The sequence below is a fragment of the Lycium barbarum genome, chromosome 7 (assembly GCF_019175385.1).
Source record: "Lycium barbarum isolate Lr01 chromosome 7, ASM1917538v2, whole genome shotgun sequence".
NCBI lineage: Eukaryota > Viridiplantae > Streptophyta > Magnoliopsida > Solanales > Solanaceae > Lycium > Lycium barbarum.
The window spans coordinates 131,912,668-131,925,468 of record NC_083343.1 but is presented as its reverse complement, the minus strand read 5'-3'; positions in this window follow the sequence as shown (position 1 = coordinate 131,925,468).

Genomic DNA, 12,801 nt, shown 5'->3' with positions numbered 1-12,801 from the left:
TTTAAAAATATATGTAATTAAAGAAAATACAATTTGATTTTCAAACAGTAATAATACTAGACAATTGCAAAAATTATATGTTTTACTATTTTCTTAAATATTAAAATATTTTGTAAAAATCGGATAATCAATATTTTATATAGTTTAGGATAAAATAGTTACGTTTAACATGAAAATATTATTACAATGTAGATTTCATAAAATGGTTTATTAAATTAAGAAAAGGTAAAAAAATGTTATTTTTTTACATGCACCTTTTGGAAGGTAAAAGAAAGCTTAAAGTTAGAACAATTAATTCTATTGACTTTTCAGTATTTTTTTCTGATTTAATTTGAAAGAATCTACAAAAAATGCTTGTAATATCAAGGCTTTTAATTATTTATATTTATTTGTAAGTTAACTTTATTGATTTCATCATGCAACAATATTTGCGCATCAAATATATTTGACATACATTGAATATTGTAATATCTTTGGTAAAAAATAAGTTAGCCAATGTGGATTCAATTCAAAGAAACAAATGAAATTAATTTAACATATGAAACTCAAATTTGGATCATCAGAGACTTTAATCTCAAAAAATTTATGTAAAATGGAAATTAGAAGAGCTTTCAAATGTTTGATTTTTTTTAAAAAAAAAATCTAATAAATAAACTAAGAAAAATACTTTCCTTTAATTTTCAGGTACGTTTTTATACTTTAATATTTTAGAAGTCTTTCGAAGTATCATATTGATGTTACAAAAATAAAGCAGCAAAAGCAGAAAATTTTAAAAGATATCTACAAATTAAAACTTTAACGTCAGTAAGCCCGGGCCAAATGACACTAGTAACTATATATAAGGGAGAATGGAAATATTTTGTAGTCCTCACTGGGCTATATTGGTCAATTTACTAGAGTTTAAACCACAATGAAGAAGTGACACGTGTTGAGTTGTCCCTTATTTTATAAGTAGGTATTTCAACTCCTTAATCCGTGGTTGTAATTGGTATTTTTCCTGCAAATCATTTTTGCCTTCATTTATTTTGCGGAAAAGGTCCAAAAATACCCCTAAACTATGGGAAATAGCTCACAAATACCCTCCATCCACCTATTGGTCCAAAAATATCCCTCCATCAACCTCTTTGGTCCAAAAATACCCCCAGCCTATTTTTTTTTTTTGCTCAAGAATAGCGCTCAAACTAACACCTAATTTTGATGATATTTTTTCAATTTTAAAATGCCACGTGGCTTGTTTTGATTGGCCACATATATTATTTAATTTTAAAATTACCCCACCCATTTAATCTAATTGTCCTCCTTATAACCTCTTCACGTAGGGCCATGCTTGTTCGAACATTCGTCCTTCTCCTACTAAGACTATAGCCATTTCTCTTCTGCTAGTGCATTTCAACCCAAATTGTTAGCCACAACGGTCACGACCCAATTCGCGAGTCGTGGTGGCACCTACACTATCCCTCCGAGTAGGCGAACCACATTACTGATAACAAGTTAAATAAGCGTAAAATTAAATAAGAATAAATTATCAAGTATTAAATACTTATCATAACTAGAAATGTCACGACAATCCCCAAAATCTGGTCAAAGGGTACAAGAGCGCTAACATAGTACGGAATAGAAGTCTGAAAATACCCGAAGGCTACATATTGTCTGTCGAATACAAAAACAGAAATAAATAGAGGAGGTCCTTCAGGGGCCACGGGTGACCAAGTAGCTCACCCTGAATGACTGAAAAATGTCACCCTCGCGTATCAGCTACAGGGTGTAGAACTGGAGCCTGGATCGTACTCTACACTCAACAAAAGTGCAGCAAGAGTAGTACCAGTACAACACTAGTACCGGTAAGCATCATAGGCCGACCATGATTAGATAACGCATGAAGAAGTGGAAACTAACAAGTAGCACATAGAGCAAACAGGTATGGTCACATCTAATATACAAGTAAAGTATAAAGGAATCATGAAATCAACCAAAACAGATATAGTTCACCAGATGATCAGTCAAAGGTATGAGTGAATGAATGCAATGCAATGCAACTGTCACCTCTCTCACTCCACTCTCGTACACACATGCTAAGGGCAGTGCCTCAAATCCATGACCCATAAGGGACCTGCGAAGTCCATGTACCACTCGTGCTCTCCGGCAGAAACCTCGGAGGCTATTAATCACTCTCATTCTCCGGCAAGGACCTCAGAGTCTCTCTGTCACTCTCCATCTCCGGCAAAGACCTCGGAGTCTCTCAATCACTCACCTCACCAATCATCACAACAATAATATGGAAAGCATGCCATGCATGATATCAGTCTCAACAATATCACAAATAAAAATCAACAAGTACAAGTCATATTACTGTCCACTGTTCAATTATCAATATTACCATTCCTTTTTATGTGATGAGTGAACTAGTATGTGACGGAGATACAAACAAGTGATAATCACAGAATTAACACATTTGGTGACAAGCCCACATAGCAGCTGACAAAACCCACCTAATTGGAATTCACCTCCACTTCATGCCCGAAGGCCTATCATGCTATCCTCGTCACTTTCTACAACTACATACGATTCTCTAATCAGAGTCTAACTAAAGTAGACCGTAACCTACCTCGAAGGCCGAGCGGGTGCCACGAACGATCAAACCAATGCCTTCCCTTTGCGAAGAGCCACTGAACGATCAAAGTCTATCAAATATGTGCTTTACGTTAGAATACGAATCTAAAGAAACCTATATTGCTATACTTATATTCGAAACCCAAAACGACCTTAGAAAGAGATCACAGCCCCATAAGGGCAAAACTGGAATTTTATTAGGAAATCATATCACCCATAACCTAAGGGTCATATATCCGGAAAATTAGTCAATTTCATCGATAAATGGACTCTCAAATCATTAATTCTCATCTCTTAAGACTAAGGCTCAAAACTTTCAATTATCCCAAAGTCTTAATTGTCATGAATTTGAAGGTGTACATATAATTTGATACCAAAATATTCAATTACATATACCCTATATATTAGACTTAAAGTTGAACATGATAAACATAAGAGTATTACAAACCTAAAGAAAGATACAGACACTGTGCTTACAATTGAACAAGAAAACGTACAGGGACCATTTATCCAACAACAATTCTATCATTATTTGTAATCATTACCCAATGATTAACCCATCCTTAAATTGATTGAATCACTAACTTTATATCCTAGTGTCATACGGCTAACCACCAACAGAAATGGAAAATAAATTACTAATTATGTGCATTCCCACCTAATACTAATACCATAGTTAATGTCAAGGGACATGTTTCTTAGAAATTAATGAATCACAAAATTTTGCAAGTTCGTACCTGTGTCAGGTTAGTTGCCCCCCCCCCCCCCCCCCCTTTTCTGCCGAAAACACACGGTAATTTTTTTTCTTTCTATTGTTATGATTTAAAAGTGCAAACCCTATTAACTTTAATCCATTTTATATGGCCATGTAACATGGGGTATTAAATAAATTATGGGCTTGGCCCATTAATCACCAACTAAAATAATTGTCCAAAGTAACCTTTTTACTCGATTAATATGTACAAGGTAAAAATTGACCCATTTAGTAAATTACATTACTCACTAACTTATACCTTATATAAGTGCGAATAAAATTCCTATGAAAAAGCTATTCACACATTAAATAAATATATTCCAAAAATTACCCATCAATTATATAACCGTGCCCCTATCCCCACAAGTTAAGAATACCATTTAAGGCTACGGAAAGGGTATTTTAACGAAAAAGAGTCCAAAAGTGCTAAACGACCAAACGGGCCGTTACATCAGATACCAATCAAATAATCGCTCGTCCTCGAGCGACACGGGAAAGATGTAGAAAAGGCGTACCTGAACTATCGAACAACTGCGGATATCTACTCCGCATATCCGCCTCGATTTCCCAAGTGGCCTCCTTAACCGGACGGTGCTTCCATTGCACCTTAACTGATGCAATATCCTTGGACCTCAATTTCCTCACTTGCCGATCCAAGATTGCTACTGGCTCTTCCTCGAAGGACAAATCCTGGTCAAATAATACCGAATCCCACTGAATGATATAAGACCCGTCTGAATGGTATTTCTTCAACATGGAAACATGAAATACCGGATGAACACCTGCCAGACCTGGTGGCAAAGCTAACTCATATGCCACCTCGCCAATACGACGAAGAATCTCAAACGGGCTAATAAACCTGGGGCTCAACTTGCGTTTCTTCCCGAACCGCATCACACCCTTCATGGGTGAAACCTTTAATAGGACCTGCTCACCAACCATGAACTCCATATCACGAACCTTCCGGTCCGCGTACTCCTTCTTCCTACTCTAAGCTGCCAGAAGCTTTTCCTGAATAAGCTTCACCTTGTCCAAAGACTCCCTCAGCAAATCTGTACCCCAAGGTTGAACCTCAAAAGCATCAAACCGCCCAATAGGAGAACGACACCTTCTACCATATAAAGCCTCGAATGGCGCCATATCAATACTGGAATGGTAGCTATTGTTGTATGCGAACTCTGCCAAGGGTAAGAATTTGTCCCAATGACCCCCAAAATCAATAACACAAGCCCTCAACATATCCTCAAGCACCTGAATAGTCCTCTCGGACTGACCATCTGTCTGCGGGTGGAACGCGGTGCTAAGATCTAACCGAGTTCCCAATTCCTTCGGCAAAGTCCTCCAGAAATGGGAAGTAAACTGAGTGCCTCTGTCGGAAATAATGGAAATAGGAACTCCGTGTAATCGCACTATCTCTCGAATGTAAATCCTGGCCAACTTCTCTGCATTATAAGTAATCTGAACTGGAATGAAGTGTTCAGATTTAGTCAACCTATCCATAATAACCCAAATCGAATCAAACTTGCCCAAAGTCTTCGGAAGACCAACCACGAAATCCATAGCGATCCTTTCCCATTTCCACTCGGGAATGGGCATCCTCTGAAGCACACCACCTGGTCTCTGGTGCTCATATTTAACCTGCTGGCAATTCGAACACTGAGCAACAAACTCCACAATGTCTCTCTTCATTCAACCCCACCAATAATGTTGCCTCAAGTCACGGTACATTTTTGTTGCTCCTGGATGAATGGAATATCTAGAACTATGAGCCTCTTTCAATATCAACGAAATCAAATCACCAACTCTAGGAACGCAAATACGCCCCTTAATCCTCAAAACACCCTCATCATCAATAATAGCCTCCTTGGCTTCGCCACTTAGCACCTTATCCCGAATCTTGCACAATTTCACATCCTCAAACTGTTGGGCTCTTATCTGCTCCACAAGGAATGACCTCGCCTCCACACAAGCTAGAACCTTACCAAGTTCTGAAATATCGAGTCTCACCATACTATTAGACAAACTCTGTACCTCCATGGCTAAAGGACGCTCTCCCACAATCAAACGCGCCAAGCTGCCCATACTCACTACCTTTCGGCTCAACGTATCAGCTACCACATTAGCTTTTCCCGGATGATAAAGGATAGTAATATCATAATCCTTGAGCAACTCCATCCATCTACGCTGCCTCGAGTTCAAATATCTCTGACTAAACACATGCTGAAGGCTACGATGATCTGTGAAGACCTCACAATGAACTCCATACAAGTAATGCCTCCAAATCTTCAAAGCGAAGACTACTGCAGCCAACTCCAAGTCATGAGTGGGGTAGTTCTTCTCGTGAACCTTCAACTGTCTCGAAGCATACGCAATCACCTTACCCTCTTGCATCAACACACATCCCAAGCCAATGCGTGAAGTATCACAATAAACAGTAAAGTCCTTTCCCTCCACTGGTAAAGCCAAAATCGGGGCTGAAGTCAATAAAGCCTTAAGCTTTTGAAAGCTCTCCTCATACTCATCGGACCACTGGAATGACACATTCTTTTGAGTCAACCTAGTCAAATGGGAAGCAATGTCACACCCCCATTTTAACCCGGAGTCAAAATTAGGAGTAATGACGTATTGGTGATTCCTATTTTGTTTTGATTTTAAGGAGTCGCCACCTAATTAATTTAATGGTGAATTAGGACACCTAGAGATTAACTAAGGTAAAGTTAAAACTAAACCTCCGTTAATAGTCTGCTTAACCAGTGTGATTCTAGGTAAGGGCTCTATATTATCCTAAAGGGAAGGGGTTAGGCATCCTTCAGAATCCGTTAACTTACGGTTATCCGACCAACTTAGGTTAATTAATTAAGATTAAATATAAAATTTAGAAAATGACTTTAAAATATTGCTGAAGTTTTTAAAAGAAAATAATGTTAGTTGGAATAAGATTTACATAAAATATAATAATTTGCACAAAAGAGGACTTTAAATGCTATTTTAAATAAACTCATAAATATTACTACGGCTTTAAATGAAATGCTATTTTGGAAATGAAAACTTATGAAAAGATAGTTTGCATAAAAGAGAATTTTAAATGTTCTTTAGATAAAGCTTAAAATGTTGCTAATAGTTTTTTTTAAAGGGAGTAGCATAATAAAATGAAGTTTACAAAACATAATAGTTTATATATAAGTAGAAGAAAAATGCGAATTTATGCAATGTTTTGATAAATAATTAACAAAACTAAGCAGTGAGATATTAATTGATTTTTGAGTTTTAGAAGTGTGAATAAGAATATAAAATGGCTAATACATTTCCTTTATCAACTCTTTTTATCTTTATCAACTATGCTTAATGAATGTGTTTGAATTTAGGCCTATTAATGATATTTTGAAATTGAGATAAGAATATGACCCTTTTAATTCGAAAAATCTGAATTTTATACTACCAATTATTCTAGAAGTCTATTATGGATATTATAAAGCATTTTAATATAAAAAGAAAAAAAAAATGAAATTTATGGAATTAATTATTGATCTCTTTTAACTAACTACCCATTACTAAAACTAAGCCTACTAATTTATTTAAGATTCATCTAAGTTCAGGAAATAAAAAAAAATAGAGTATTAGTTGCACAAATACAAATCAAATATATAAAATGAGATAAAGAAACAAGCGATATTAAATGGGCTGTTGATTGCTGCTGTTGGGCTTTTAGCCCAATAGTTTCTTTATATAGCCTGCTGCGGCTGTTGCTGTCAATTGGGCTTCGGCCCAAAATTTTATTTTTTTTGTCTGTGCTGCGGACAGAGCTGATAGGAATGACTCGGGAAGATTTCGTTAGGCTTTTAGCCCAACACCGAACGCGGAAGACGACGAGTCCTTCAGACTCGCACGCGATGGTCATGCACAAAATGAAAGAGAAAGGATTAGTATGAGTGGGGATAATTAATGATGCAAAATTCATAACTCAGAGAAAGAGACTTCAAATACCATCTTATGACAAATAGAAAAATTAAATTTGATTGGGCTGTCCATACACAAGCATATGCCTACACAAGCATCTCCCTACCCGAAATCAGATTTATGCATGTTTCACGTTTTGGACAAAAATAAAGTCGTAACAGATCCAGCAAATGAGTATGTAAAGAGTATGGAGTCAGCTTTAAAACTAGTGTAAGCATGCTTTAAATATCAACATTAGATTGGGCAATAATCTACCTCAAAGAGGGGTTAAATGTACCAGCCATGCCCAAAAAATAAAAGAACTGAAATATGCTTCTTAAATTAAAGACCAAACTGAACTCTTATTCAGACCCGAAAACAGATCACTGAACCGAACCGACACACACTTAGTCTATTAATTTTACTTAACTCAAACATGAAAGGAATGGAGAAAATGAATAGCAAAACAAGAAAATCGTATATGGAAAAAAACAGGTAGCCACCTAGTAGCAGAACTAATCCAACGAATTTGAAAATAAACAACTGATTTGAAATGAAGCTAAACCGAAGAAAGAACTCAGTTATCAAACTCAAACAACATGAAGATCTCGCTGAACTTATCAAAATATCAGAATACAAGAATGACACAGATTAATGCACAGGACCAAAGATGATGAATAATATGCAAAGGAAAGTCCAGAGAGCATACGAAGAAACATCCATATCTGGGCTTCATTACGCAGTGACTACTGATTCATGACACACATACGACATATGAAACATGATTAATCATAACAGGATACTCTATATATGCTTAAACATGGATAAACTTAGGCTAGGATAACATAGAAGCATACTTTGATTAGGCTGAATCAAACAAAGATCCAATCATGCCTAACTGTAAAAATATAACCCATTATATACAACTTCAATCTGTAGCAAATATAAATTTCTTATAGCATACTAGCGGAATGAAACAGATTTCAGCTTGGGCCTAACACACTCAAATCATATCATGAAGAAAAAGCCAACTTTCTTGGTTTATCTAACTGCCTAATTCATAACTCTTAGAAGAAAAAAAAAAAAACTGTTTTAAAACAAAATGAAACTTACCAACCAGCCTATCAAGAAGGAAGAAGAGATGCTCCACATTTCGCATGATGATAACAAGTTTGTAGTTTGTTTGAGAGAGAAAAGAGATTTTACTTTAGATATGATCATTGAGAAATGGACATTTCAGATATGAGGTATCCTGGTTAAACAAATAATCCTAATCTACTATGATACCAACAGCCAGTTAAACACCAACAATCAGGACTGCTAACATGTACGGGATGATTCACTTAAGGACTCATTATTGTTTTAGAATTCTCTTGTTTTTAGTTGAATACCATTTAAGTCTAGGTGTTCTATTTTTGAGTTGATATCTTTCCTTCAGGAACCAGATCAGGACATTTTTACAAGAGAAAGATATGGACTTCTTAGGCAAGATAAACATGATATACTTTAGTGGTAGACTAATTTCATTGTATGGTCTCATTATCAGTTTTGCATACCAGCTATATATGGGTTCAAACCATGGTGTCTAGAATTAAGGAAATTACAGATTCAACTAGCTAAGACCAAAGCCAACAACACAAAACAACAACTTGTTTCAGACCTCCCTATGGTTCTATGGAGCCTATTAGTGATAAGATTTGAATGATATTGACTATAGGCTGAGTTAACTCCTTTTCGTATCTCAAATGATGCACATATAAGTTAGAGTAGTTAAATCCTTTCTGCTGAAGTTTGAAAATATAAAGAAAGAATAGGGCAGGTTTGGGTTCTTTTAATGTTAATGTTTTCAGGGAAAAGAAATCAAATATCATTTTGAGTGGCAATCAAGATCACGATGCTGGACACTTAGCACACAAGGGAAAGATCAAACAAGTCTTATACACACATAAGCATGGGTTAACAGATCTATCTTAGGGGTTGATATATATGTCGATGTAGTCTAAACAAGTATGATTATACTTTCAAACCATCTAGGTATATCAATCATAGCACACAGCAGTCCAAAACATGCTCAAAATCAGTTAACTAACTCCTCTGGTCGTGGATAGCATTTAGTGTATATAACCAACAATTTTGCATATACACAGATCAACTAAGCTAAAGTTGATCTGAAACCGGATCGAAAAGGCATAACTATCTAATGACATATATTCTAATCCAAAGCATCATATAACTGAAAACTAAACTAAAGTAAGACATAAACATACAGATGTTGCCAATTACCAAACTGAAACTAAACCGAACTAAGGCACAGACATACAAACATTATTAATTACTAAATCGAACCTGGACTCATTAAACATGAACATGCGTAATGACACTAAGATGCTAAAATGAAATTAAACCAACTGAAACAACGACACGCATAATGCTACTAAGCCATTATACTGAAATTAAACTAATTGAGACAACAAAACATATATGAACACATAACACTTATTAACTACCGGACTGAAATTAATTAACTGAAGAAAGTTGTTCACATACTTAAATAGACTAAACTAAATTTATCATATATGAAATATGTTCAACCATACAAACAGACCCACACAGAAAACGTGCAAACAGACTTATCTACCAAACTAAATTGACTTAACTACACTAACACACTTTAATCCTAGAATAACAACTAAAATAACGCAAGCAACGAAAGGATGCAAAATGGAATAGAGAATTACTTGCTTCGGGTGCAGCGAATAGGGTGCGGGGCTTCAGATCTACCTTCGAAACTACCAAATCTGAGCTCGCGAGGCTCAGATTCCCAACACCAACAGAATCAAATAAAATAAAATAAAAAAAATATGTTTTGACGTATCTTTTGACTCGATTATTACAACGAACTACAAATTGATATTTGGGAAATTCTGTGCGTCTGAAGACTGGTATTTTTCAGAAGGGTTTCAGGTGATAACAAAAAAAAAACTTATTTTGTAGGGGGTTTGGGGGGTTCAAGAACTGTCTTTTTTCCTCCTTTCTGCGATTCTAACCCTGCTATTTATGGGGATTTGGGGGGTTCTTTTGTGTTGAAGAAAAAACAGGGGGAGAGGAGCGGGGGAAAAAGGAAGAGGAGCGTGGTGGGGTAGCGGTGTGGGGGTCGTCGGCGAGGTGGGGACGAGGTGATGAAAAGGAGCGGCGGTGGTGGGGTAAAGGGAACGGCGGGGTGGGGGATGGAGATGATGAAGATGATGAATGAGAAGAGAGAAAGAGGAAGGGAGCGGCGGAGGAAAAAAAATGAAGGGGAACCCTTTTAGGGTTTCCCTTATTTCGTCTGAAAATGGGTCGGACCCAGTCCATAAATGGACTGGGTTGATTTTTTAGACCGGATATTAAAAGAATGGGTTAGTGAATTAAACATGGATTGATCAAAAAATTGAGATAAGAAATATGGTTTAGTCTAAAAAAAACATTAGGAATTAATCGGACTTTGATTTGGGGTCCGGTAAGTCAAAATACGGACCGAGTGCAAGAAATAGTTTGGCTTCTAAATTTGAATAAGAGACCTATTTAAATAACTTGTGTTAAAATATTGCTCAACATGAAATATGCAAACATTAATGCTCAGATAAAAATGGCGTCGTAATAGTCGTGCAATAATATTTCAAAAATCCACAGTAAGATAAATACTATTATTTAATTATGCAAAGATAAATGTGATGCGTGTGCGTAAGCTGGTAAAGTACTGAAATGATAAAAATTGTGAACTGTAATAATAATAATAATAATAATAATAATAATAATAATAATAATAATAATAAGAGTAACTGCAACAGAATAATAAAGTGCCGGTATTGATGAGAAGTTGATAATTTAGTAAAAAATGACTATATATATATTTTTAATTTTTCTAAAAATATTAGAGGCGTAAATAGGTATTTTGGAAGAGAGGCGGGACAAAATTGGGTGTCAACAACTTGTCCCTCTTTGCCCGGTAATGATGAAAGAGTTGTCGGGCAAAGACGTTGACTCAGTAGCCTATTTTGTCCCGGCTAAAAGAAACTTGAGAGGATTATGACCGAACTCCGGCCTCTGAGTTGCCTACATATCTCGGGCTGTACGAGAATCAGGTCGAGTGTAGTTCTGGGATACTTACGACACTTGAACCCCGATTGGCGCGAAGCTTGCAAAATATTGTCCCAGTGTTGAATTATGATAACACTGGGTATTATGATAGAAACTTGAGAATTCTTAAAAAATTTGAATTGATAGAATGCAAGAGAATACTTGTAATTAGAGACGAGTGTTCGAGGTAGATCTTTGACCCGTGTCGGAAAGTCTGATTATCCTTCCCGACAAATTGCCCCAGTTCGCTGCCGAAGAAATAGTTCCACGAGTTGATGTGTGATGCCAACTTCGATATTGCCAAAAAGCCAACAGCTAAAAACAATTGTTAGCAATAAAGAAATATATGTGTAAATAAGACGAGGTTGGAGAAGTTACACTTGCAACCCCTGTTTTGAAAGTTGAATCCACATTCGGAGGTGGGTGCCTGAACTGAAATATAAAATACCCGCATTCGGAGGTGGGTGCCTGAACTGAAATATAAAATACCCGCATTCGGAGGTGGGCGCCTGAACTTGAATATAAAATACCCGCATTCGGAGGTGGGTGCCTGAACTTAAATATAAAATTCCCGCATTCGGAGGTGGGTGCCTGGACTTGAATATAAAATACCCGCATTCGGAGGTGGGTGCCTGAACTGAAATATAAAATACCCGCATTCGGAGGTGGGTGCCTGCACTGAAATATAAAATTCCCGCATTCGGAGGTGGGTGCCTGAACTGAAATATAAGATTCCCGCATTCGGAGGTGGGTGCCTGAACTTGAATATAAAATACCCGCATTCGGAGGTGGGTGCCTGAACTGAAATATAAAATACCCGCATTCGGAGGTGGGTGCCTGCACTGAAATATAAAATTCCCGCATTCGGAGGTGGGTGCCTGAACTGAAATATAAGATTCCCGCATTCGGAGGTGGGTGCCTGAACTTGAATATAAAATACCCGCATTCGGAGGTGGGTGCCTGAACTTAAATATTAGATTCCCGCATTCGGAGGTGGGTGCCTGAACTTGAAATATAAGATTCCCGCATTCGGAGGTGGGTGCCTGAACTTGAATATAAAATACCCGCATTCGGAGGTGGGTGCCTGAACTTGAATATAAAATACCCGCATTCGGAGGTGGGTGCCTGAACTTAAATATAAAATTCCCGCATTCGGAGGTGGGTGCCTGGACTTGAATATAAAATACCCGCATTCGGAGGTGGGTGCCTGAACTGAAATATAAAATACCCGCATTCGGAGGTGGGTGCCTGCACTGAAATATAAAATTCCCGCATTCGGAGGTGGGTGCCTGAACTGAAATATAAGATTCCCGCATTCGGAGGTGGGTGCCTGAACTTGAATATAAAATACCCGCATTCGGAGGTGGGTGCCTGAACTGAAA